Consider the following 27,136-nt stretch of genomic DNA (forward strand, 5'->3'; position numbering starts at 1 on the left):
CTGAATGGGAATAGAAAGATTATATATATATATATATATATATATATATACATTTTTACTTGTGCATGTTATTATCTGATTGAATAATGTATGTATCAACAAAGAGGATATAGTGGCATATTAAAAAGATTAAGCACTATGATCAGGCTAGATTTATATCAGGCATGCAAACTTGGTTGAACAATAAACTATATTAATATCAAAAATTTAAATGTATGATTATATCAATAGATGCTGACAAAGCATTTAGCAAAACATATCCTATTTAAAATATAGAAATACATGAATCATTCCTTTAATGTAGCAAATAGTAGACTTGTAAGATCAAGAGTTGGTATTATTTGTAATGACAAGATGCTAGAGGCTTTTGCAGTAAAATCAGGGGTAAAAGCAAGTATGTCCATTAACACCCCTATTATTTGATATAGTTCTAGAAATGCTAGTTGTAGTGATAAGACGATAAAAAACAACTGAAGGAAAAACATAGGTAGAGAGAAAACAAAATTATTACTTTTGCAGATGATATGGTTGTTTACTTAGAGAATCCTGGAATGTCCATCAAAAAATTAATTGAAATAATAACTAGCAAAAGAATAAGATACAAAATAAACAAGTATATGAATCATTAATCTTCCTTCATATTAAAAACAAAACCCATCAGGTAGAGATAGAGAAAGAAATTACATTCAAAATTACAACAGAGTGTATAAAGTACTTGGGAATCGACTTACCAAGACATATGCAGGAATTATATGACTACAACTATGAAACAGTCTTTATAGAAATATATAACTAATAATTAAAAATTGTTAGTTTCTCATGGTTGCTTTATGTCAATATACTAAAAATTATTTTAAAACATACTCCTTTGATCCCCACTGCCTGAAGGCAGGGAACGTTGCATTTTCCTCCTCCCCCAGATCTCTGGTACTTATGTGAGGATTTGGTTCTCTGCCATCAGCTGCAACCTCCCCCAATGGCATTCCACCCATTGTAGCACTGTGTGCTCTGTACCCCACTTCCATTTATCCACTAACAATCAAATTGGCTTTTGCAAAAATTTTGTATTTTGAATACAAAATTTTGAATATTTGCTTCAAAGGGTATAATAATGAATATGCAAACATACCACAAGAGGTAGGAGGCATAATTTCTGCATCCACTCATCCACCTATCCTCAGCCTTTGGGGAGAGGAAGAGGATTAGGCTGATAGGTTAGTTCATTTCCTATAGAATACACTTCCAAGTTCTAAGTCCAAATCCCTCCTTGGGCTACCAGGAACTCTGCAGGGCTTCCCTTTCAGGCATCATTCATTTTTAATCACTTTGTGGTAGCTATTCTTTCCATTTACCTTATTGTAGTCATGGTGTATATTGTTTTCTGGGCTCTACTTCCTTCACTCTGCATCAGTTCATATAAATCTTCCCATGCCTCTCTCACTATTATTCAGCATTTTCTTCATTTCTTACAGCACAGTAATATTCCATTATATTAGTGTACCACAATTTGTTTGACCATTCCCAATCGATGGGCATTTACTTTATCTCCACTTCCCTGATACCACAAAAAGTGTTGCTATAAATACGTTGGTGTATATGGGGACTTTCTTTTTTTTTAATGACCTCCAAATCAGGACTTCTAAGTCTAACTTAGTGCTCTTTCTGCCACAGAAATATTCAAAATGGTCACACTGCAGAATTATAAGAAGAGGTATCATAAGAAGCTGTGATAAAACATGAAATAAAAATATAATGCCTCTGTAAAATAAATCATTGCAGAGATATTATAAAGTCATCTTTAGAAACAATTGATGGTATAGTAGATAGAGAGCTAGACCTGGAATCAGGAAGACCTATATTCAAATCCAAAGCTTACTAGCTGTGCAACCCTGGGCAAATCACTTAATTCTTATTTGCCTCAGTTTCCCCAGTTGTAAAAGGGATCATAATAATATCTACCTCCCTGGCTCATTGTATCAAGTGAGATAATACTTGGTTAACAGAAAAAAAAATGGTACTTGGCATGTAGTGGGTACTATATAAATGCTTATTCTCTTCTCTTATTAAGTTAGTATTCTTGGGTAGAATAAGAACAGAAACTGTGGAGAGGAAGATTTAGGCTTAGAATAAGAACAGAAGCTGTGGAGAGGAAGGTTTAGGCTTAATTTAAGTGTGAATAGTCCTTTTGGCAACGCTTGGACTGGCTAACTTAAAAGGGGATCTGAGTCACTAAAGACCCTGGAAATTGTATTTCTTTCCACTACAAGAAGAAAGGAAGCTAATACAAGATCATGTTTGGAGGATGTGGTTTTTTCCCCTACTGCAGGAGTTTTTAAGTTGATCAAGGGGATGCATGGAGAAGAGAGAGGTGGAAGGGCTTTCCCTCAACTTATGAAGCTTCAGAACAACAGTGGCTAGTGGCAATGACATATTCAGCGGCCATCCTAAAAACCAAGCTTCCAAGGGAAACTCCAAGAAGTAAAAACTATAAAAAAGTATTAGACTTTTTATATTTTGCTTGTTTTTAATCTTTGGTACTCACTCTGGTGTCTGAGGGGAAAAGGACATGGGAAAACTATATAGGTCCTTTACCTGATTTCCAATCACATCCTTTGGTTTTGTGAAAAACTCCAACTGACTGAACCAATCTCATTTTTCATAACCAGCTGTGGTCGACCCTGTCCTTTGCATTCTCTTATATCCTTGGTTGGTGGTAGTACAGGAGCATGGGACAGCTCTGGGAGTCACACAGGAGAGAGTGAACTTTCCTAGTTCAAGACTGGGATCCTCCCCAACCTATCCCCTTTGCACTTTGTTAGTTTTTGCTCACTAACTAGGGGCATAATCATGAGACAATCATATTTTTGATAACTACTTTTCCAAGGGCAGAATTACTACAAACTTAGAGCTTTTTAATTTGGACCCATGAGACTACAAACCTAAGCAACTAACTCCTAAAGTAACATAAGGAAAAACTTTCTAATAGAAGAAGCTGGGTAGTGCAGTGGATAGAGCACTGAGCCTAGAGTCAGAAAGATTTGAGTTCAAATTCAGCTTCAGACACTAGCCATGTGACCCTCAGCAAGTCACTCGACCTCAGTTTACTCAACTGTAAAATGGAGATAATATTAGCACCTACCTCCCAGGATTATTGTGAGGATTAATTGAGATATTTGAAAAATACTTAACACGGTGCCTGGCATAGTAGATACTTATACTTAGTCGCTTCCCCTAATAAAGCTATCCAAAGGTGAATAGGCTGTCTCAGGATGCAATGAATTCCCCGTCCTTGGATGGCTTTAAACAAACGCTACATTCACGCCCTTAATAATGTCTCTTCTGCCCCTTCTTACACACCAGTAATCATTTATCACTTTTTTTAGCCTGCTCATATTCACCAGATATCTTTCCTTCTTTCCTTTTATGATATATTCATTCTCTCACTTATTTTTAATTTTTTTCTTTTTTATTGTGAACTTAATCATCAATGAACATTTCAACATAAAAAGAAGAGAGCTGTATGTGAAACTGTGCACCTCTTTATAAACAGTGTTTTTTAAAGCATATATTAAATTTGGGATAGTAAAAAAAATTGTTCCATTTGTATTTCCTTCCAAACTTTTTGTTTTCTTTTATGTATTTTTAATGTTTTTATGTACTTTTCTATCTCTTTTATTTTTTGCATCCCTGTTATTATCTATCCATTAACTCCTGCCACAATAGACATCCCTCCCCCTCAGTAATACATTAAGTATCATCCAGCAAAACGAAGCTGTACACATTGGTCCTGTCTGAAAATGTGTATCTCCTTCTGCATCTCTAGCTCATGAATTCTCTGCCAAGAGGCAGGAGGCGTGCTTCATCCTAAGTCCTCCAGAGCCCTCATTGGTCACTGCATTGATCAGAGTGCTAAAGTCTTTCAGAGTTATATTCCTCTACGTTGTTGCGGTCATCCTGTAAATTGTCCTCCTGGTTCTTTTCCTATCCCTCTGCATCAATTCATACCCATCTCCCTAAGTTGCTCTGAGTTTTCCAAATTTGTCATATCTGCAGTAATATTGTCACAATCACATATCATAATTTGTTCAGCTCAGTCATCTTTTCATTGCCAACTGACTGCCTGCAATTCTGATCCTTCTCAGAACATGTTATTCTATTACTCATGATCTTAGAGCATCACATGGAGTCAGATAATAGTCATCATAATTATAACTGACATTTATAGAGCATTTGAAAGTCTGCAAAGTGTTCTATAGGCATTATCTCCTTGGAGACTCTGAGAAATTAAATGATTTGCCCATGATCACATAGCTAGTAAGAATTAGAGGTGAGATTTAAACTCAGGTCTTCCTGACACTGTCCAGAATTCTTTCCACTAGCTCATGCAGATACACCCATCATACAGATTCCTTTAAATAGTTTTCTAAAAGGACTTGGCTCCTCATTCTTTGACTTATCTAAAAAGATGATTGTTCACAATTTGTAACTATGCCCAAAGTGCTATAAAAATGTGCATATGCTTTGACCCAGCAATATCACTTCTAGGGCTGTGTCCCAAAGAGATCGTAAAAATGGGAAAAGGTCCTACATGTACAAAAATGTGTATAGCAGCTCTTTTTGTAGTGACCAAAAACTGGAAATCGAGGGAATGCCCATCAATTGAGGAATGACTGAACAAGTTGTGATATATGAATGTAATGGAATACTATTGTGCCATAAGAAATGATGAGCAGGAGGACTTCAGAAAAACCTGGAAAGACTTATATGAACTGATCCTGCATGAAGTGAGCAGAACGAGGAGAACATTATACACAATAACAGCCACAGTGTGTGAGGACTGTTTCTGATAGAGTTAGCCCTTCTCAGCAATGCAAGGACGTAAAACATTCCCAAAGGACTCGATGCAAAATGCCATCCACATCCAGAGAAAGAACTGTGGAATCAGAATGCAGAATGAAGCAGACTATTTTCTCTTGTGTTATGTTTTGTTTTGATTTTTCCCATGGTTTCTCCCATTTGTTTTAATTCTTCTATGCAACATGACTAATGTGAAAATGTGTTTAATAAGAATGTATTGTAGAACCCATATAAGACTGCATGCTGTCTCAGGGAGAGAGGGGGGAGGGAGAGGCAGAAAATTTAAAACTTATGGAAGTGACTGTTGAAAAACTGAAAATAAATAATTAAATTAAAAAAGAACCAAAACAAAAAAAGATGATTGTTCGATACTTTAAGAGTCTGTAGGTTCATAAGTGTAGATGTTCTCCCACTTAATGCAAATTATGACCCCTCTAAACTTAAGGGGTCAATCAGTTAGTCAATTAGTATTTATTAAATGCCTACTATGTGCCAGAAACCACGTGCTAAGTTCTGGAGCTACAAAGAAAGGCAAAAAATACCTCTTGATCTCAAGGATATCACAATGTAGTGAGGGAGATGATATACAAATAAGAAATTAAATAAATTTGGGATAGTCTCAGAGAGAAGGCACCAACATCGTGAAAGACTGGGAGAAACTTCTAGAGGAAGGTGGGATTTGAGCTGAAGCTTGAAGGAAGTCAGGAAAGCCAAAGGTGGAGCTGAGGCATGGGAAACAATAAGTGCAAACATTTGGAGTCAGGAGTCAGAGTCCTTGAGAATTGCTGTGGCTAAAAAATTCATCATCCTGAAGCAATCTCAGTAGGGAGGCTCTTCAAACTTCCCTAGGCTGAACCTTAGACAGCAGACACAGTCTTTGGACTCAGTCAGATCCAGATTGACAGAGCCTACCATAGCTTACCTTCAAGAACTCGTAGCCATTAGTTGGGTCACCAGATAACTCTTAGACTTAATAGCCCAGAACAGGGGTCTGATATATTTTCGAATCATATCCTGGGAGCAGCACAGTGGAATGGAGTGTCACCTCAGGTGTACAGACCAAATGTCTATAATCTATTTTTTTAAAGTTGTTTTTTTAATGATACTCATGGGGATCTGCTAACAGTAGATTGCTGTCTGTGGGGAAAAAAAAGTATGCACTGCATTTCATGTCATTGTTTGCTCTGCTCCCTGTCCTGAGCTGCCCTGTTCCTGATGGTCTGTCCTGTCTTGTCCTTTAAAGCTGTTTTTGTTTTTCAGACATTTAGTTGACTGTGAAATGAACTGTGTGGCTTCTTTACAGCATTTTTAATTCTTAATAAACACTTTGGAACTTTGTGGGAGAAATAAAGAACCCATGGCCATGTTCATCAGTATGATAAGGCATTAGCCAGAACTTTAACGAAGGTGTGATCTCCTTCTCTGAGATGTCCTAGTATCAGGATAAATGAGATTTGTGTGAAAGCACTATATGCAGTGCTTCTTAAAATGTGGGTTGTGACCCCATGTGGGGTTGTAAACAGTAAGCAGTAAAAGGTTTCTGAATGCATAATGACTAAAAATTAATTAAAAATCAAACACAAAATGAATCTGAGGTGTTTCTAGCCACACTTGCTCATGTTGCATAGGGCAACTTCACTGCAGCCTTGGTTCTGAACACAAAGCATGAGCACTTTGCACTGTGCTTTTCCCTCAGGCCATGCAACACCAGCCAACTCTGCCCAAAAGAGGTCTCAAACAGAAAAAGTTTAAGAAGCTCTGCAAGCGTATAATATATATGAGTAAATTTTCAACTACCCACACATTACAGGAGGAATTTGACCAACTTGCTCTTCTACCACCATGCTTACCTATGTTGCTCTACTGGTCTCTTGATCCGAAGGCAGACTCTCCTGATGAGTCCTTGTCTCACAAAGCCCCAGCTTTTCTGGATTATGGGATTCAGAGTTAGGAGGGACTCTAAAGGCCACATAATCCAATGTCTTTATTTTAGAGATAAAGAAATTTAGACCCAGGGAATGAAGTGATTTGCCTAAGGTCCCAAAAGTAAGGAGCATAAATAAACTCAAGGCCTCGGACTCAGAATACAGGGATCTTTCCACTGCCCCTCATGATGTGAGGCTTCCTCTCTGAGACTGAAGTGGTCCCCATCAGCCCCAACCACAAAGAGTCTCTCTAGCTGATTGTTTAAGGCCTTCATTGTTCTTTGTTTATATTTATCTATCTAGGCAATTGTGTTTGCATTCATGGCAATATCATTGACAACTAGTGCAAAAGAAAGCAGTGAAAAGAGTCAGTCATTATAAGGGACAGATGACTGTGTCTGAATCTGAATCTACCATTTCCCCACCCATTCTGGAAACTCCCTTTGCAAGCTTTCTGCATTCTTGATTGTTCAAATTTTCAGATTTGGTGACTTAAGTATTATTATGGAAATATTAACACCTGCCCAGATTCAATGCTTTAACTAAGATGAGGCAACCAGGGATTTTTTCTAGGGTGCTGAATTTGGAAGATACCAAATTTAGTGGGTGCAGACAGCACCATACTTTAGCAGTGTAGAATTAACAGAATTTAACATCTAGTTAACAAGAATGATAAATTAAAAAGAAAACTACCACCTAGTGGGCTAGCATGAACCATGCTTCCCACCTATCCAAATGAGGGTGTATTTTGTGCCACTTGTCCTGGGCCCAGTTTGTGATATTTGTCCCAGGACTACAAATTTCTAGTTATGATTCTGCCCAAATTATTATTGTACTGTGTGTTTAAGCCAAAGAAGTTGAGTTGCTATGCCATAAGCAGGTCCTGCATCATGCAATTTTTATGTATTAAAGCTTAGTACCTTTGCCTATTTCATCCCTAGTGTCTAGGAATCCTTTCATCCACCCCATCCTCTAACTCTGCCTCCTAATAGGTTTTCCCATCTCCATCCTCTGTCTTCTCCCAAAATGATATTCATCTGATGCTGGACTTATCTTCTTTATGCATATTGTGCCCTCTTATGCTCAACAGCTTTCAGAAGCTCTCTGTTAAATTAAGTTTAAACTCCTCATCTTGGCAATCAAGGCCCTCTAGAAGCTGGTTGTCCTATCTTGCTAACCTTATTTCAGTTTTCTTATTTTTTGTCCTTGGAAAAGTCTCACCTCCGTATTTTTGCTCAAATTGTTCCCTACTCCTATAATACTCTCTCCTCCCTTGCTCTGTCTGTTGAATCCTACCAAAAGCCTTCTTTCTTCCCTTCCAAAACCTTTTTCCACCTCCAATGTGACTTAGTACTTTATATTTCTCATTCACTCATTATGTATTATTTTTGCATTATAGCTATTTAGATATGTGACTATAAGCTTCCTGATGGCATCTAGGGGGTGCAATAGATAGACCACTGGATGAGTTAGGGAAAGACAATTCAAATCCTTCCTCAGACACTTACTAGTTGTGTGATCTTTCCCAAGTCACTTGATCTCTCTCAGCCTCAGTTTACTCATCTGTAAAATGGGGATAATAATAGCACCTACTTCCCAGGATTTGGGGATAGATAAAATGAGATACTATATGTAAAACACTTTTGAAACCTTAAGTGCTAGATATTATTATCCATACTTAATATCTCCTCCAGGCTTAGTATGGTGCTCTGCATATTATAAGTACTTAATAAATATCTATTGAATTCAATTGAATTCATTCAATAAATATTAAATACCTTAAATGCAAAGTATCTTGCTAGGCTTTATGTGGATACAATTTATCTTTTAACTTTATCTATTATCATGTGCCCTGTACTCAAGACAAACCATTTCCTAAGCAGGTCCTGCACTTTTCTGACTCTAGATAATTTGGCCTTGATATTCCCTTAGTCTAAAATGCCCTCTTCCCACTTCTTTCCTCCCCCATCCCATCTCCAGCAATTAAGTGCCCTCTCCCACTTCAACACTGATTGTCCCAATAGGAATGGACCCACAACATTTTTTGAAACACCTTACCGCTTTCATTGTTGGTGGACTAGTGAACTGATCCAACTATTCTAGAGAGCAATTTGGAATTATGTCCAAAGGGCAATCAAACCCTTTGACCCAACAGTATCATTTCTAGGTCAGTATCCCAAAGAGATCATAAAAAAGGGGAAAGGACCAACATGTACAAAAATATAGCAGCACTTTTTGTGGTGGCAAAGAATTGGAAATTAAGGGAATGCCCATCAATTGAGAAATGGCTGAACAAGTTGTGGTATATGAATGTATGGAATACTACTGTTCCACAAGAAATGATGAGCAGGATGGTAGAAAAAACCTGGAAAGATTTACATGAACTGATGCTGAGTGAAGTGAGCAGAACCAGGAGGACATTGTACACAGTAACAGCAACATTGTATGATGATCAACTATGATAGACTTAGCTCTTCTCAGCAATATAATGATCCAAGAAAATTCCAAAAGTCTCACGATAGAAAATCCTGTGCAGTCTGAAGACAGATTGAAGCATACTATTTTCACTTTATGTGTGTAGTTTTTCCCTTTTGTTCTGTTTCTTCTTTCACAACATGACCAATGTGGAAATATGCTTACGGGAGAAGCTAGGTGATGCAGTGGATGGAGCAATGGCCCTGGAGTCAGGAGGACCTGAGTTCAAATCCAGCTTCAGACACTTGATATTTACTAGCTGTGTGACTCTGGGCAAGTGACTTAACCCCAATTGCCTCTGAAGGAAAGAAAGAAAGAATGAATGAAAGGAAGGAAGGAAGAAGAGGAAGAAGAAGGGAAGGAAGGAACTTGTTTAACATGGGAAAAAGAAAGAAAAAATGCCTTATTGCTAAAGTGAGGACTGTGAGCCTTATATTTATTTGTGATTATATCATTTCTTCTGCTCTAGATTATAAGTTTTATGAGGGCAGACTTGTCTATATTTTATTCATCTTTGTACCCCTAAGATCTAGCCCAGAACCTAGTAGTTACTCCATAAATTTTGTTGAATTTAATTGAATGGAGAACTAAATTTTGGTGTTCTCTTGAGGAATGTTCACTGGACTCAGACAAAAAACCTTACTGATTTGTCAAGCACCTATAAGTGCAGTGTACCAGCATCCAGGACAGTGCCTTCCCCATAGTAGGTGACTAAGAAATATTTGATGAAATTCATATGGAAGAACAAAAGGTCCAGAATATCAAGAGAATTAATAAAAAGAAAAGCTACAGAAGGTGATCTCAAATTGCATTATAAAGCAGCAATCATCAAAACCACTTGCTACTAGCTAAGAAATTGAGGGGTAAACCAGTGAAATAGGTTAGGTACTCAAGACACAGTAGTCAATGAATATAGCAATCGGCTGTTTGATAAACCCAAGGACCCCAGCTTCTGGGATAAGAACTCACTGACAAAAATTGCTGGGAAAACTAGAAAACAGTGTGGTGGAAACTGGGCATAGACCAATGCCTGACACTGTACACAAGAATACAGTCCAAATGGATACATGATCTAGGTATAAAGATTGATACTACAAACAAATTAGGAGAGCAAGGAATAGTGTATTTGTCATATTTATGAAGAATGGAGAAATTTATGACCAAACAAGAGATAGAGAACATTATAAAGTATAACTTGGATAATTTTGATTATACTAAATTGAAAAGTTTTTGCACAAACAAACCCAATGCAACCAAGATTAGGAGGAAGCAGAAAACTGGGAAAGAATTTTTTGCAACTAGTATCTGTGATAAAGGCCTCATTTCCAAAATATATAGAGAACTGAGTTAAATGTATAAGAATACAAGTCATCCCCAATTGATAAATGGTCAAACGATATGAACAGGTAGTTTTCAGAGGAACAAATTAAAGCTATTTATAATCATAGGAAAAAATGCTCTAAATCACTATTGATTAGAGAGATGCAAATCAAAACAACTCTGAGGAACCACATCACACCTATCAGATTGACTGACATGACAAAACAGGAAGATGATAAATGTTGGAGAAGATGTGAGAGAGTTGGAACACTAATTCATTGCTGGTGGAGCTGTGAGCTAATCCAACCATTCTGGAGAGCAATTTGGAACTATATCCAAAGGGCTACAAAAATGTGCATACCCCTTGACTCAGCAATATCACTTCTAGAACTGTATCCCAAAGAGGTCATAAAAATGGGAAAGGGTCCCACATGTACAAAAATATTTATAGCAACTCTCTTTGTGATGGCCAAGAACTGGAAATTTCCAATTGGGGAATGGCTGAACAAGTTGTGGTATATGAATGTAATGGAATACTATTGTGCTATAAGAAATGATGAACAGGAAGACTTCAGAGAGGCCTGGAAAGACTTATATGAACTGATACTGAGTGAAAAGAGCAGAACCAAGAGAACTTTGTACACAGTAACAACCACAGTGTGCAAGGAATTTTTCTGGTAGACTTAGCCGTTCCCAGCAATGCAAGGACCTAAAACATTCCCAATATACTCTTGAGGCAAAATGCCTTCCACATCCAGAGAAAGAACTATGGATTTGGAATGCAGAATGAAGCAGACCATTTTCTTTTGTGATATATTTTGTTTTGTTTTGTTTTTTCTCATGGTTTCTTCCATTCATTTTAATTCTTCTATGCAACACGACCAATGTGAAAATGTGTTTAATAAGAATGTATGAGTAGAACTCATGTAAGATTGCATGCTGTCTCAGGGAGGAAGGCGCAAGGGAGGGGGAGAAAATCTAAGACTTATGGAAGTGATTTTAGAAAACTGAAAACAAATAAATTAATGATAAATAAATAAATGATAAAAATTGAAAAAAATAAATATTTGATAAGTTGAGGTGACCGGTAACCACAAGGAGGGAGAAGAGAGATGCCCTGATTTTCTTTTTCATTGTGGAAGATGGAAGTGATGAGAGAATTAGGGGCATTGTTAGTCATAGCAGCCAACATCCATTATAAAAGATTGTCTGGATGTCCGTCAAAATGGGACCTGAGAATGTAGTCTTATTGTTGTTGTTTCGGACTTCTAAAGTCCTTCACAAGCTGATCCCTTCCTACCTCTCCAAAGTTCTTAAAATTTGCTACCTTCTGCATATTTTGTGATCAGCCCTCCTGGCCTTCTTACTGGTTGTTGAACAAGAAGCTCTATGTCACAAAGTCCTGCTTTGTCACTGACTTTCCTCCAGGATTGGAGTCCTCTCTCTTATCAACTATCTCTTGCTTTCCCAGGTTTCCTTCAAGATTTACCTTTCTGCAAGAGGCTTTTCCCATCCCTTCCCTCCTCCCTGTGCCTTTCCTTAGAGACTATTTTCCACTTACACGTACATAATTGTTTCTGTATTGTCTCCCCCGTTAGAGTAGGAGCTTCCTGAGGACAAATAGTATGTTTTTGCTTTTCTTTGTATCCTCAGTACTCAGCAAAGTGCCTGGGCACGAATAGCCAGCACTTAGTAAAGGCTTGTGGATTAAAGCACGAGTTGACTGATTTCATTATGTAGGGAACCCTACACCCTTTTTTTCTTGGTAAGGAATCTTCCTCCACCAATATATAGATTAGTAACTGTTCTGTAATTTAGTCTGAGACAGTTGTCTGTGGCCCTAATGGATAAAGTAACTTGTCTAGAGTTAAACATCCAGTATGAGTCAGAGGCAATATGTGAACCCAGTTCTTACTGACTCCAAGGTCAGTTCTCTATCCACTACACAATGCTGCTTCTCACAAGTAGAAGGGGCATGAAAAATTAGTTTTAACAGTCCTGCCTGGTCTAAGCCTAGACTAGAACCGCTACTTTTTAACTTGTTTTGTTTGTGAAACATTTGGCATTGAAAATATCACCGTATATCAACATTTATGAAGTTAAACTTTCTTCCAAGACACCATAAACAAAGTCCTAATAGGGATTAGAAAGAAGCCAACATTTACTATTATTATGCCAGAATACTCATTTTAATCTATAAAGTTTACTCCAATTACATTAAATTGATAACTGCCACACTCAAATATGCCTATAGTTTAGAGGAGGTTGGTCACATGACAAAGCTGTGTTCCAGGGAGCGCTTAAAAGAGTAGCCTTCTTGCCATTAAAAGCACAAATTCAATTCAATATTATAGGCATTTATTAAGCCCCTATTGTATACCAGGTATTGTCATGGACATATAAAGACAAAAATGGAATAGTCACCTCTTAAGAAGAGTATATTCTTCTGGGGGAGGAGGCGGATGGGATATAATATAAGTACAAGACAAGTAAAATTGCCTGTAGGATAAAATATGAAGCCTACTGTTTAGTTTATAAAACCCTTGACAACCTGACTCTAACCTACATTTCTAGCCTCATTGCCCACCCCCCAACTCAGAATCAAGTCACACTGACCTAATCTCTGCTAATCAACAAACACTGCTCCATCTCCATTTCTGTGCTTTTACACTGATGGTCCATAGTCCATGCCAGGAATGCCTTCCCTCCCAACCTCTACCTCCAAGTCCCTCTTTCCTTTAAGATGCAACTCTGGTATTATTTTCTTCTCCAAGCCTTTCTTGATTCCCTCCTTAACCCTTGCCCCATTCCTAGAGCCCTTCCTCACCATCTACCTTCTCTCTCTCTATAGGTATATGCATATATGCTTATGTGAATGTAGTTATTAACTACATTTATGCTAGCTATGGGCAGCTAGGCTGTGCAGTAGTGCAGAGTGCTGGGCCTGGAATTAGGGAGACTCATTTCCTGAGTTCAAATCTGGCCTCCAGTACTTACTAGCTGTGTGACACTGGGCAAGTCCCTTAAATACTGTTTGCCTGTTTCTTCATCTATAAAATGAGCTGGGGAAGGAAATGGCAAACCAAAGAAAACCCCAAAGAAGGCCATGAACAGTCACATATGACCAGAAATGACTGAACAACAACACTATCTATATTTTTAGATGTACTTGTCTCCCCTATTAGAATATTAGCTTATTGCAAATAGAGATTATTTCATTCTTGATATTTGTATCTCCTGCACATAGCATAGGTCCTTATACACAGTAGGCATTTTGTCAATGTTTGTTGTTAATTGATTAAAAATTTATGTGCCAGGCACTATGCTACGTGTTAGGGATACAAGGTAAAAATAATAACACCTCCCTCCCAGGGTTGTTGTGAGGATCAAATGAGAAAACGTCTGTAAAGCATCTAACACAGTGCTTGGCACATTATTATTGTCATTATTATTCTAAAAACAGAACCTGACTTCAAGGAGGTCAATATTACTGTCAGGAAATACATGCACATAGACCATGAAATATAAAATTTATTCAAAGTAATTGAGGGGAGGGTCTCCACTTTTTTTCTTCTCACTCTCTTCGTACTTCTTACAATCTGGCTTTAGACCTGCCATTCCAATGATGAAATTTTCATCAAAGTTACCAAATGATCTCTTAGTTGTCAAATTCAATGGACTTTTCTCAATCCTTATTTTCCCTGACCTTTCTGCATTCTTTGACACTGCTAATCACTCTCTCTTCCTTGATTCTCTCTTCTCTCTAGGTTTTCAGGCTATCAATGTCTTCTGGCTTTCCTCCTGCTTATCTGACCTCTCCTTTTCTGTCTTCTTTGCTGGATCCTCCTCCAGATCATGCCTTCTAACTGTCCTCAGGGTTCAGGGCTGGGTCTTCTTATCTTCTTTCTCTATATTGCTTCACTTGGTGATCTGCGTAAACTCCTGTGGATTAATTACCATCTTCATGCTGATAGTTCTCAAATCTACCTTTTCTGCCCCAATCTCTCTGTTGACCTCAAATCTCCTATCTCCAACTGCTTTTCCAACAACAAGAACTAGATCCTTGGTGGACATCTTAAATTCAATATATACAAAACAGAAATCATTATCTTTCCCCCAAACGCTTCCCACCTTGTACCTTCCCTATTATTGTAGAGGACAACACCATTCCCCCAGTCCTCAGGCTTGAAATGTAGGAGTCATCCTTGATTCCTCATTATATCTCACATCCCATATCCAATCTGTTACTAAGGTCTGTCAATTTCACCTCTGCAACAGCTCTTGAATACACATCCTTCTCTCCTCTGACACTGCTGCCATTCTAATGCAGACCCTAATCACCTCATGCTTTGATTACTCCTGTAGCATGCTGGTGGGTCTGCCAGCCTCAAATTTTTTCCCACTCTAATCTACCCTCCATTCAGCCACCATGTTTCCTAAAATGTAGGCCTGATCATGTTACCACCCCCTACTCAGTAAACTCCAGTGGCTTCCAGAAGTATTACTTTCAGAAGTAAATACAAAATGTTTTATTGTCATTCAAAGTTCTTCATAACTTAGTCTCCTCCTACATTTCCAATCTCCTTACACCTTATTCCCTGACATATACTCTTTGATTCAGTGACACTCACCTCCTGGCTATTCCACTGATAAGATACTCCATCTCTGGCTCTCTTGCATGTCTGGATGTTCTCCTTCCTCCACTCCAACTGCTGACTTCCCTGGCTTCTTGTAAATACCAACTAAAATATACCTTCTACAAGAAGTCTTCCCAGTTCCTTCAGTGTTTACCTTCTTTTAAGTATTTCCTATTTATCCTGCATATAGTTTGTTTTGTATATATTTATTTGCATGTTATCATCGCCCATTAGATTGTAAGCTTATTGAGAGCAGGAACTGTCTTTTGCCTCTTTTTATATCCCCAGGGCTTGGCATGGTGCCTGGCACATATTAGTCCATTAATAAATGTTTGATTGATTACACAAATCTGAGATGAAGAGCAGCTTGTTAATAGCAAAGTGGAATGCTTTTTTGCAAAGGGCAAAAGGGAAGGGGAAGGTAGGACTGAGTGTTTATTCAACACCCAGTTCTTAGCCTAAGCATAAGAACTGTCCAGCACTTAGGCTAAGCATCACTTGTTTTCACTCTGCTGACAAGGTTGGGTGTTGGCTCAGCTGTCCTACCTAAGATTTGCTTGTACTGTACTTGTCATTTAAACAAAAAATAGTTACTGAGCATACAAAGGATTTGTGACTTTGTGAGCAGCATTTGGCTGACTAGGTTATCTGAAGTGCTACTCAGAATGCTGAGTTATGAATTAGCTTAGAGATCAAATTAGCCTTTAAAAAAAACTGAAGAATAAACTAAATATTATAATTTCCCATCACACATTCATTATTACCCACTTAAACAGGCAAAGCATTGACACAATGCCAGTCAGGCTGTGATTCTAACTGCAGGGAAGGGTACTCAATATAGGTATTCAAAAAGCAAGGCAACCCAAACTAACTCACCTTTAGGTCTAAAGCTGTTGTCTTGAGCTACCAAGAAATATCTTTATCATATTGGAGATATCACTTCCAGCTCCTTAGAAATGAATGCTAGAACTGAAAGGGACAGCAGAGAGCTTTTAATCCATAATTCCCCACCTAACGTTAGAGAAGAAAAGTGACTAGTCCAACATCAAAGAATCATAAAATTATGGAATGGAAGAATGGTATAAGATTTGAGACCTGGAACAAGGAAGTGGCTTGTTCAAGATCATGGACCCATCAGCACTGATCATATTTCTATAGTGCTAGAATTTGGAAAGTATTTTCTCTTTAACTTCATGCAGTAAAGGGATTTTGTTTGTTTATATTGAGATTTGTCATTCCACTGGTGTATAGAACTCCCTAAACTAATGCAAGCATAGATCTAACCCCTAAGGTAGGAGTATTGGCAGATTGGAGGGAAGGATTTAAATGAAAATCAGAAGGGTTTGCATTTTATATTAGAGGCATGGGGAAATAAGAACAAGTAGTTTCAGTGTATAGTGAAGTTCCTTGTTGCTGGATGCACTCAAGTGGAGGCTGAATGGCTGCTTATTATCACTGCTATCATAGGTGTCAAGTATCAAGGACAAGATACACCAGCTGGTTCCCTTCCAACAGGAAGATTCTATTAGCAAGAATGATTGTGGTAGATTGAAGTATTTCATCAGAGAGAGCTTTGTGAAAGAATCTGAGGTGGGCTTTGAAGAGCAGGTGAGATTTAGAGAAGAAGAGAAGAGGGAGGGCAGACTCCTGTGTGGTTCAGCAGATGGTTCTACAACTTATGGTCCTGTGACTGGTTCAGGGTCTTGCAGTCAGTATGTGTCAGAAGTAGACCTTGAAATCAGGTCTTTCTGACTCTAAGATGAGTTCTCTATCCACTATGCCATGTATTATCTTCAATTTACAGGCAAGGAAACAAAGGCTTGGCAAGATGGAATAACTTGCCCAAGGTTTGAAAATCATAGAATGTTACAGCCAGAAGACTCCTCACAGATCAACTAAGGCATAACTGTCAGGTAGAGTCCCCACAAATGTTGGTTTTGCTTAAATATTGTTGTTAAAAGGGAGGGTTCAATGTGTATACGTGCATGTGCAAACAGGACAGGGAGGAGCATTTCAAAGGGAAATGACCGTGATATAAAAACAACATGCATGAATAAAACTTTTTCCCCATAAAAGCAAGCTCAATTATTCTAATCTAATCAGTGACAAAACCAGAATTACTAAGAACCCAGGCTTTCTTTGCTCCTAATTCAATGTTCTTTCCCATTACATGAGGCTTTCAGCCTCATTTTTGGCTATTGTTTTTATAAGAGGTAAAATGTCAGGTATCATTTGGTCAAGAGGATGAAAATGAATTAAATAGTCAAAAGCATTTATTAGGCACCTGCTAAAATAACATCTATCATATAGCACTTAAAATTTTTCAAAGTACTTTTAAAATATTTCACTTTATCCTCAAAGTACTCCTGAGGGAGAGGCTATTATTATCCTCATTTTACAAGTGAGGATATTGAAGCAGACACAAGTCAAGTAACTTCTGGTGGGGAAGGCAAAAAAGTTGGGGGAGGTCCACAGCTAATCAGTGTCTAAGGCTGGGTTTGAACTCAGGTTTTCGTAACTACAAATCCAATGCTCTATCAACAATCTCTGCCCTCCAAGCTCACAGTCTAATTGGGGAAGACAGCATGCAAATAACTATGCCCAAATAGGATATGTACAGGGTAAATTGGAGGTGGTCACAGAGAGAATGATTAAGGAGAAATGGGAAAGGGAGTGAAGAAGGTGGGATTTTAGCTGGTACCTGAAGGAAACCAGGGAGTCGAGAAAAGAGAGATGAGAGGGGAGAGAATCCCAGGCAGGAAGGCACAGCCCACCTGAAAATGCCCAGAGCTGGGAAATAGAGTGTCTTGTGTGAGGAACATTAAGGAGGCCATATCACTGGATTCCAGGGTGCCTGGATGTGAATGAGGTATAAACAGATGGGAAATGTAGGAAGGAGACAGGTTATAATAGGCTTTAAAAGTTAGACTTTATCATTGATCCTGAGGGTAATAGAAAGCCACTGGAATTTATTGGATAGGGGGTGATATAGTCAGATATATGTTTTAAGATCAGTTTAACAGCTGAGTGGAGGATGGATTGGAATAGGGAAAAGCTTGAGGCTGGGAGACCAACCAGAAGCTAGACCACTGAGCAAAACTTTGAGGAGCACTAGCTCATTTTCTTTAGAAAGCCCCTAGCCACATCCCATCATGGATCTTGGGTCAGAGGTCACAGGATATAAATCAATTTTTTAAGAAGAAGAAAAGAAGTCTGTGTATACCTTAGTAGAGAAAGGGCAGTCCCCCACTTTCAGGACACATTTGCTCTCCCCCTTCTCTAATTCATATTAGAATACATCTTTACCCCCATGGTCATGGCTCAAATTCTTAAGCATCCTTAACTAGTTAATTTTGGAGGTCAGTCACTTAAACTTTTTAAAAATATCTTATTTAATATTTTTTCCTAATTACATGTAAAAGCAATTGCAACATTTTTTTTTTCAAAATTTGAGTTCCAAATTCTCTGCCTCTCTCCTCTCCCCCCATCATTGAGAAGGCAAGCAATTTGACATAGGTTATAAAATGACATGTGTAGTCATGCAAAACACACTTCCATGTAAGTCATTCTTTGAAATAAAACACAGGCAAAAAAAAAAATCAAGAAAAATAAAGAAAAATATTTTGAATTTGCATTCAGGCCTTACCAGTTCTTTCTCTGGAGATGGACAGCACCTTTTATCATAAGTACTACAGAATTATCTTGGATCATTGTATTGCTAAGAATAGCTAAGTTATTCATAGTAGATCATCATACAATATTGCTGTAACGGTCTCCTGAATCTGCTCATTTCACTTTGCATCAGTTCATGAAAGTCTTCCCAGGTTTTTCTGAAAGCATCCTGCTGCACAATAGCATTCCATCACAATCATAGCTTGTTCAACCATTCCCCCATTGATAGGCATCCCCTCAATTTCCAATTCTTTGCCACAGCTAGAAGAACTGCTATAAATATTTTTGTGCACATAGGTCCTTTTCCTTTTGGTTTTTATCTCCTTGGGAAACAGACACAGTAGTGACATTGCTGGATCAAACAGTATGCACACTTTTATAACCCTTTAGGCATAATTCCAAATATTCTCCAGATCGTTTAAATCAGTATACAACTTCACCAATTGTATATTAGCGTTTTAATTTTCCCACATCCCCTCCACCCTTTGTCATTTTCCTTTTTTGTCACATTAACCAATCTGACAGGTGTGAGATAATAACTCAGAGTTGTTTTAATTTGTATTTCTCTCATCAGTAGTGATTTGGAGCATTTTTTTCATATGACTATAGATAGCTTTGATTACATTATCCGAAAACTGCCTGTTCATATCCCTTGACCATTTATCAATTGAGGAATGGCTCTTATTTCTATAAATTTGACTTAGTTTTCTATATGTTTGAGAAATGAAGTCTTTATCAGAGCAGTCGGCTGATCTTGATAGAGCTTGACATTACATGTGTTTCCTTATTAACTGCTCTCTCTTATTTCAAGAAAAATTAGAAAAATTGTTTTATTCATATAATTTTCTCCCACTACTGTTTTTCCTGCATTGAAACAGTAACAATAGTATCAACAGAGGTTTCTCTGGGCAGAATGCTCTTTGTCCTTGCCAGAGAAAACAAAGGATTAGATTAAAAGAGCATTTGGCTTCTTGCCTGCCACTGGCTGACATGGGAAAAGAGGAGAACTATTCAGCTCTCACTCCTCTGCCCTGACCCAGATGCCTCTAATCACCCTCACTTGTTATCTCTGCCTTCTTCCTATCTCCCTTTGTGTGGGAGAATAGAATGAGAGGTCTCCAAATACATCTCCGGATCTCTGCAAAAACATCAAGATTGAGCTAGAACTATCTGATCCTTCTCCTGGACCAAAGCTGTTTAAGTATCAGACTTGAAACTTGAAAGGAAAATTGAAATGTTAAATATAATATATTCACCTGCTTTAATAATGTGAAAATTACCTCCTTCCTTTTTTTTTGTCCCTCTCTCCAACACAGGCAGCTTCACTTACATCAATCTTTGTGAACTGGAAGAAACTTCCACCGACTGTTTTAGAATTCTGCTTTTGACAGATGCAGATGGGAATTATAAACATTATATGAAAGTTGTTGAAGCTGATGGTGACCAGAACTTAAATGCTCATTAAATTCTCCCTTTATTCTTCCATTTTTAAATGAAAAGACAAACAAAAGGGAAGAAAATACGTCTATGAATACAGTATGCATTTCTAGGTAGAAAATTATTAAATTTTACCTAGTTCAAAACATCAGTTGTCAAATCCTGTCAATTTTACCTTCAGAATATCTCTTAAATCCATCTCTTTTCATTTGCATGGCTACCAACCCAAATTCAGAACTTCATTACCTTCCCTCTGTACTACTGCAAAAAGCTCCCAATCTATCTTCCCAACCCCATTTCCTCCCTCTTCTAATCTACACTGCCACTGTCAGATTTTATAGAGAATCCTTCTACATGCCAAAGTTCTCCAGGTGCTCCTGTTTATAGACAACACTGCACTGATTACATAAAGCTCCAAACCATTGCAGAATCTTCTGAATGAGATCCATAATTAATGAAATATTTTTGCCTAACCATACATTACAGGAAGAAGCAAGTGGATGAAGGATGTCTACCATCATGGTGGAGGGGCTTTGGAAGGACAGGAACACTAATGTACTGTTGGCAGAGTTGTGAATTGAACCAAAGATTCTGGAAAATAATTTGAAATTATACCAAGTCACTAGACTATAATACCCTTTGACCCAGAAATATCACTATTAAGTATATACTTCATTTCCCTCTGATCAAGCACAGAGCAAAACAACCCATATATATATATATATAAATTTGTATAGTAACACTTTTCCTTGCAGTAAATAAATAGAAGCAAAGTGAAAGGCCATCAGTTATGGAATGGTTAATGGTATATGAACATGATAGAATATTACTGTTCCATAAGAGCTGACAGATGCACAGAATTCAGAGAAATTAGGAAAAACCTAGATGAACTGATGTATAGCAAAATAAGTAGAACCAGGTAAACAATTTATACTGTGACCCCAATAATGTAAAAGGAAAACAACTGTGAAAGATTTCACAATACTGATTAGTGCAACAACTAATCATGACTTCAAATGACTAATGCTGAAATGCTTCTCACTTCTGGGCAGAGAAATAATGAACTAAGGATGTGAAATGAGATCATTATTTTCAGACCCAGCCAACTTGATAATTTGTTTTCATTGACTATACTTATTTATTACAAGGGAGAGATCTAGCAGCACTTCTTAAACTGTGGGTAATGACCCACAGTTTAAGAAGTGCTGAAGGGGTCTCCAGTGGAAAAAGTTTAAAAAGCCCTTCTCTAGGACAGAGGGACAGGTTGAGGAGGAAGATGGTGGTAATAGAGGGTAGAAGGCCTGGATGAGTTAGTGTGAAATGATAGTGAAATAAAAAAATAAAAGCATATAAGTATAACAATATACAAGAGAAAACAAAAAGGTTCACAATATGACAAAGACATCTTGAACATTTTGTTACTAACTTATTAAATTTAAATAATCTGCTTCTTTTAAAACAAATAGCTCAGTTTAATATATAATAATTTTTGTTCTTTATGTCTGAATGTTTGTATTGATGATAAAATAAAATGTTAAAAAAAAAAGAATGTCTACTGTATAGACTATGACATACAGCTTAGCAGATAGCCCATAGAAGTGGTCCGTCAGTCCCTATATTTTAGTCTCGTTGCTGATGTATAATGAAGTAGGTCCAGAAGAGAATAATAAGATGAGCATTTGGGAAATTTTGCCTTACTTTCAATGGTCCCTGGCTGCTTTTTAGGATAAAACTTATCTTTTAAATATTTTTAAATTTTTCCTTTTTTGTTATTATGAACTTGGTAAAATGTCATCAACAAATGTAAACATTTCCTTAGACAAAGAAGTACAGAAAAATAAAATTTTATGATACTATGAACATCTACTATATACATATTAGGGTAGTCTGGTTTTTAAAAATATTTCAAATGTAACTTGCTAGTTCCATCACCAGTCTGCTTGTCTGTCACCTCATTTCCTTCTGCTCTCTTATGTTTATTTTTAATGATTCATTGACACTCTTTTCTGTCATTTTTTTTCTTTTTTGTAGTATCATTATCACTCTCTTTACTCCTCCTCTAAGTTCTTCCACACTCCCCACCCCTAAAAAAGAGCATTTCTTTAAAACAAATAAGTAGTAACAAAAACCAAATCCATACATTGACCATATCTGAAAATGTATGTCTCATTCTGCAAATCTAGTCCATTATTTCTCTGGAAAGAAGTGGGAAGCATGATTCATCACCAGTCTTCTGGAGTTATGATTAGTCACTGTGTTTATCCTAGTTCTTAAACTTTCATGGTTCTTTTCCTTTATGATGTTTTAACATGTAAATTGATCTGTTTACATCATTCTGCAGCAGTTCATACAAATCATCCCAGATTTTTATAAATCTGTCATATTTCTTATTTCTTAAGTTGCAATAATATTTTATTCCTTTTATATACGATAATTTGTTCAGCCACCCCCCAATTGATGGGCACTTCCTTTGTTTCCAGTTCTTTGCTACAAAAAAAAATAGTGCTGTCATAAATATTATTGGGTATATGTGTCTTTTCTTTCTTCAGTCCCTTTTCTGTCTAAGCTTAGAAATGTCATCACTTGGCTAAAAGGTATGTGGAATTTAGTGACTTTGGGGTATAGTTCCAAAATGATTTTTAGAGTGGTTGAACTCATTCACAGCTTTACCATGTATTATTGTACATGAACATACATGACTTCCACCTAAGAATTATTTAATAGATCTAGAAAAAATAATAGCAAGATTCATATGGAAGAACAAAAGATAAAGAATATTAAGGGAATTAATGAAAAAAAGTAAAGGAAGGTGGAGTAGCAGTAACAGAATTCAAACTGTATTATAAAGTGGTAATTATTGAAACAATTTGATACTGACTAAGGAATAGAGTGGTGGGTCAATGGAATAGATTAAGTATAGGTTACACGGTAGGAAATGACAATAGTATTCTAGTATTTGATAAATACATAGACCCAAGGTTTTGGGACAAAAACTTACTCTTTGCCAAAAACTGCTGGAAAAACTGGAAAATAGTACAGCAGAAACTGGATATTGACCAGCATTTTACACCATATAACAAGATAAGGTCAAAATGGGTACTTGATTTAAACATAAAAGGTGATACCATAAGCAAATTAGGAGAGGAAAGAACAGTTTACCTGTCAGATCTATGGAGAAGGGAAGAATTTTTGACCAAATAAGAGACAGAGAGTATTAGAAGATGTAAACCAGATAATTTTGATTATATTAAATTTAAAAGCTTTTGCACAAACAAAATCAATGCAACCAAGATTTGAAGGAAAGCAAAAAGCTAGGAAACAATTTTTACAGTCAGTATCTCTGATGAAGGCCTCATTTCTCAGATATGGAGAGAACTGAGTCAAATTTATAAGAATAAAAGTAATTTCCCAGTTGATAAATGGTCAAAGGATATGAACAGGCAGTTTTCAGGTAAAGAAATCAAAGCTACCTACAGTCATAAAAATGCTCTAAATCACTTCTGATTAGAGAAATGCAAATTAGAACAACTCTGAGGTACCACTTCACACCTATCAGATTGGTTAATAAAACAGAAAAGGAATATTACAAAAGTTGGAAGGGATGTGGAAAAATTGGAACACTAATGCATTGTTACTGGAATTGTGAACTGATCCAACTATTCTAGAGAATAATTTGGAAGTATGCCCAAAGTATTTGATCCAGCAATACCACTATTAGGTCTGTAACCCAAGGAGATAAAATGGGTGGGGGAGGATCTATTTGTACAAAAATATCTATAGCAAGTCTTTTTGGAGTGGTAAAGAACTGGAAATTGAGGGTGTGTTCATCAATTAGGGAATGACTGAACAAGTTGTTATATATATGATTGTGATGGAATATTATTGTGTTATAAGAAATGGTAAGAAGGATGATTTCAGAAAAAACTGGAAAGACTTATGTGAACTGATGCAGAGTGACGTAAGCAGAACCAGGAGAACATTATACATAGTAACAGCAATATTGTGCAAAGATCAACTGTGAATGGTTTAGCTATTCTTAGCAACATGGACTCATGATGAAAAATACTATCTACCTCCAAAAAAGAACTGATATATTCTGAATGCAGATAGAAGCATGCAATTTTTTACTTTATTTTTTATGAGGTTTTTGGTCTATGTTTCCTTTTACAACATGACTAATAGGAAACTATGTTTTGCATGATTGCACATGTATAACCTATTTCAAATTGCTTATTCTTCCAGGAAGGGAAAGAGAAGGAAAAGAGGAAAACACTTTGAAACTCAAAATCTTTAAAAACAAATGTTTAAAAAGTTTGTATATGTAATTGGGGAAAAAATAAAATACTATTTAAAAAAACACATGACTTCCCACAGTCCCTCCAGCAACTATCATTTTCCATTTTTTGTTATCCTTGCCAATCTAATGAGCATGAGATAGAAATTATTTCAATTTGCTTTTCTTTTATTGTGATTTGAGCATTTTTTTCATATGGTTATTGATAGTTTGAATTTCTTCTTTTAGGAACTGCCCATTCATATTCTTTGACCATTCATCTATTAAGAAATTGACTTTCTTCTTGTATAATTTATTAATTCCTTATATGTCTTGGATATCAGAACTTTATTAGGTAAATTTGTTGCAATGAGTTTTCCCAATTAAATGTTTCTTGTCTAATTCTAAGTGTATTTATTTTGATCATGCAAAAACTTCAATTTTTTGTAATCAGAATTGTCTATATTATCTCCTGTGATCCTCTTGTTTGGGCAAGAACTCTTTTCCTTTTCATAGTTGTGACAGGTATCTCCTTTCCTAATTTTCTATTTTATTTTTCATATGACCTTTTGTAGATAGGTCTTGTCTCTATTTCAGACTTGTTGTGATATATGGTATGAATATTGATCTAAACCTAATTTCTGCTAGATTATCTTCCAACTTTCCCAGCATTTTAATAACACAGTAAAGATTACCCCAATATCTAGAATCTTAGGGTCTATAGAACCTTATGCTACTATATTCATTTGCTCCTGGATCTATATACCTAACTTGTTCCATTGATCAACTTTTCTATTCTCTAGAATAAAATTTTATTAGTAATTTTTGTTTCTTATATTACATAAATTTCTCCCTGTATTCCTTTTTTCCCTTCCCCATAGTTATCCTATATGACAATTCTTTTTAAGAAAAAAATGAAAAAGGGGAAAAATCAGCAAAATTGAACATAATATTGAAAGATTCTGAAAATACACTTGATGTTCCATACTCCTGGACCTCCCAGCTGTGCAAAACAGTGTGTGGGGGAGGGGAAGGTGTTCTTCTCATATCTTTCCTTTGGGTCTGTGCTTGTTCTTTGTTGTTTTGCAACATTCACCTTCACTGATTTTGATTTTGTGTTTGTTGTTCTTTGCATTTACATTGTGGATATTGTTTTGTTTGTTCTGATTACTTCATTCTGCCTCAGTTCATGTAAGTCTTCTTTTCTATCTTCTGTATATTCATCATTTCTCATGACATAGTAGTATTACATTACATTCATGTAACACAATTTATTAACCCATTTCTCAACTGATGAGTGGTTTACTTTGTCAACTTTTTTAAAATTTTTTAACTAATGTCAAATAGTTTTGGTGATGAGTACTTTAAAAAATCTGGAACTGCTAAGTTCTCTTCATTCTCACTTTTTATCATTATTTTTTTCTTTTCTCTGATGTTCTGCTTGTAGTTGATGTTGAGTGGCTATTATCTCTTGAGCCATAATATTTCTCTGTCATGTTCGGTGTTTTCTTCTGCTTACTCATATTTTTAGCCTCAATTCATAGTGTGAGACTTTATATCAGGGTCAGACTCTGACCTCTCTGGGACTCTTACATAGTTTGGGCAGTCTGTGTTTATACTCTTTGCTTCTGTATTCTAAGTGCTTTTGCTATTGCCATTCTGGATGGAGTAGCTTGGACAATGCCCTATTACAATCCCTGGCTTCTGAATCAGTCTTTTGATTCTCAACTAGAGATGCTGGGCTTGGCTCATGTTTGTTTTCTTGTGCTGTCTCCAACCAGGAGTTATTTTTGTCACCTACTGTAGCCCTCATAGACTCCAATAGAATAATGTGGGATCATACCAGTCCTAGACCTCTTCCAAGGCTGTCTTTCACAGGTGGTCAGTCGTTGAATTGGCTCTTCCTCATGCTATAATTCCCAGAGCTCCAGGAAGTATGTAAGCAGACCCTGTCTCCTTGTGCAGTGATCAGTAGGAACATGCTCTGTCTCCTGTTTCTGTTCTCACTAGTCAGGGCTGGACACAAACTTCTGATCCCACTTACTGACTTGTACCATTCTGAGACCAACCCCAGAGCATCCTAATTTAGAGCACCTGCTGGCTTCAGACTATTTATCAGAACTTGAGTTGTCTGAATTCTTCCCCTAACCTCTTAGGCTACATACCAGTTTGACCTGTGCTCCCATTAGCTTCCACTTCCCAACCTCCAATTGACTTCTGGCCACCTTTTTATGCAGTTCTAGACTAAATGGAGGAGATTGCTTTTGTTTCCCTTCAGTTTTCTTTATTATTCCTCTCTCTGAGGTCCTTTTCACATAATTGCTGAGGTATGTATGGAAGAACAGTGTTCCCTGTAACCTTTCATGTTGCAATCTTGGCAGGAAGTCCAAAAACCTATCTCTTTAAAGCCAACATTCCAGTGATCTTATATGTTCATTAACCAAGGAACAGCACAGTCTATAAAGAATAAAACTTGTACAGTAATTCCTCAAGGCAGGGCAGCTGGGTGGCACAATGGATTGAATGAAAGGCCTGGAGTC

Source organism: Notamacropus eugenii, chromosome 1, assembly GCF_028372415.1.
Source record: "Notamacropus eugenii isolate mMacEug1 chromosome 1, mMacEug1.pri_v2, whole genome shotgun sequence".
In the NCBI taxonomy this organism is placed as follows: domain Eukaryota; kingdom Metazoa; phylum Chordata; class Mammalia; order Diprotodontia; family Macropodidae; genus Notamacropus; species Notamacropus eugenii.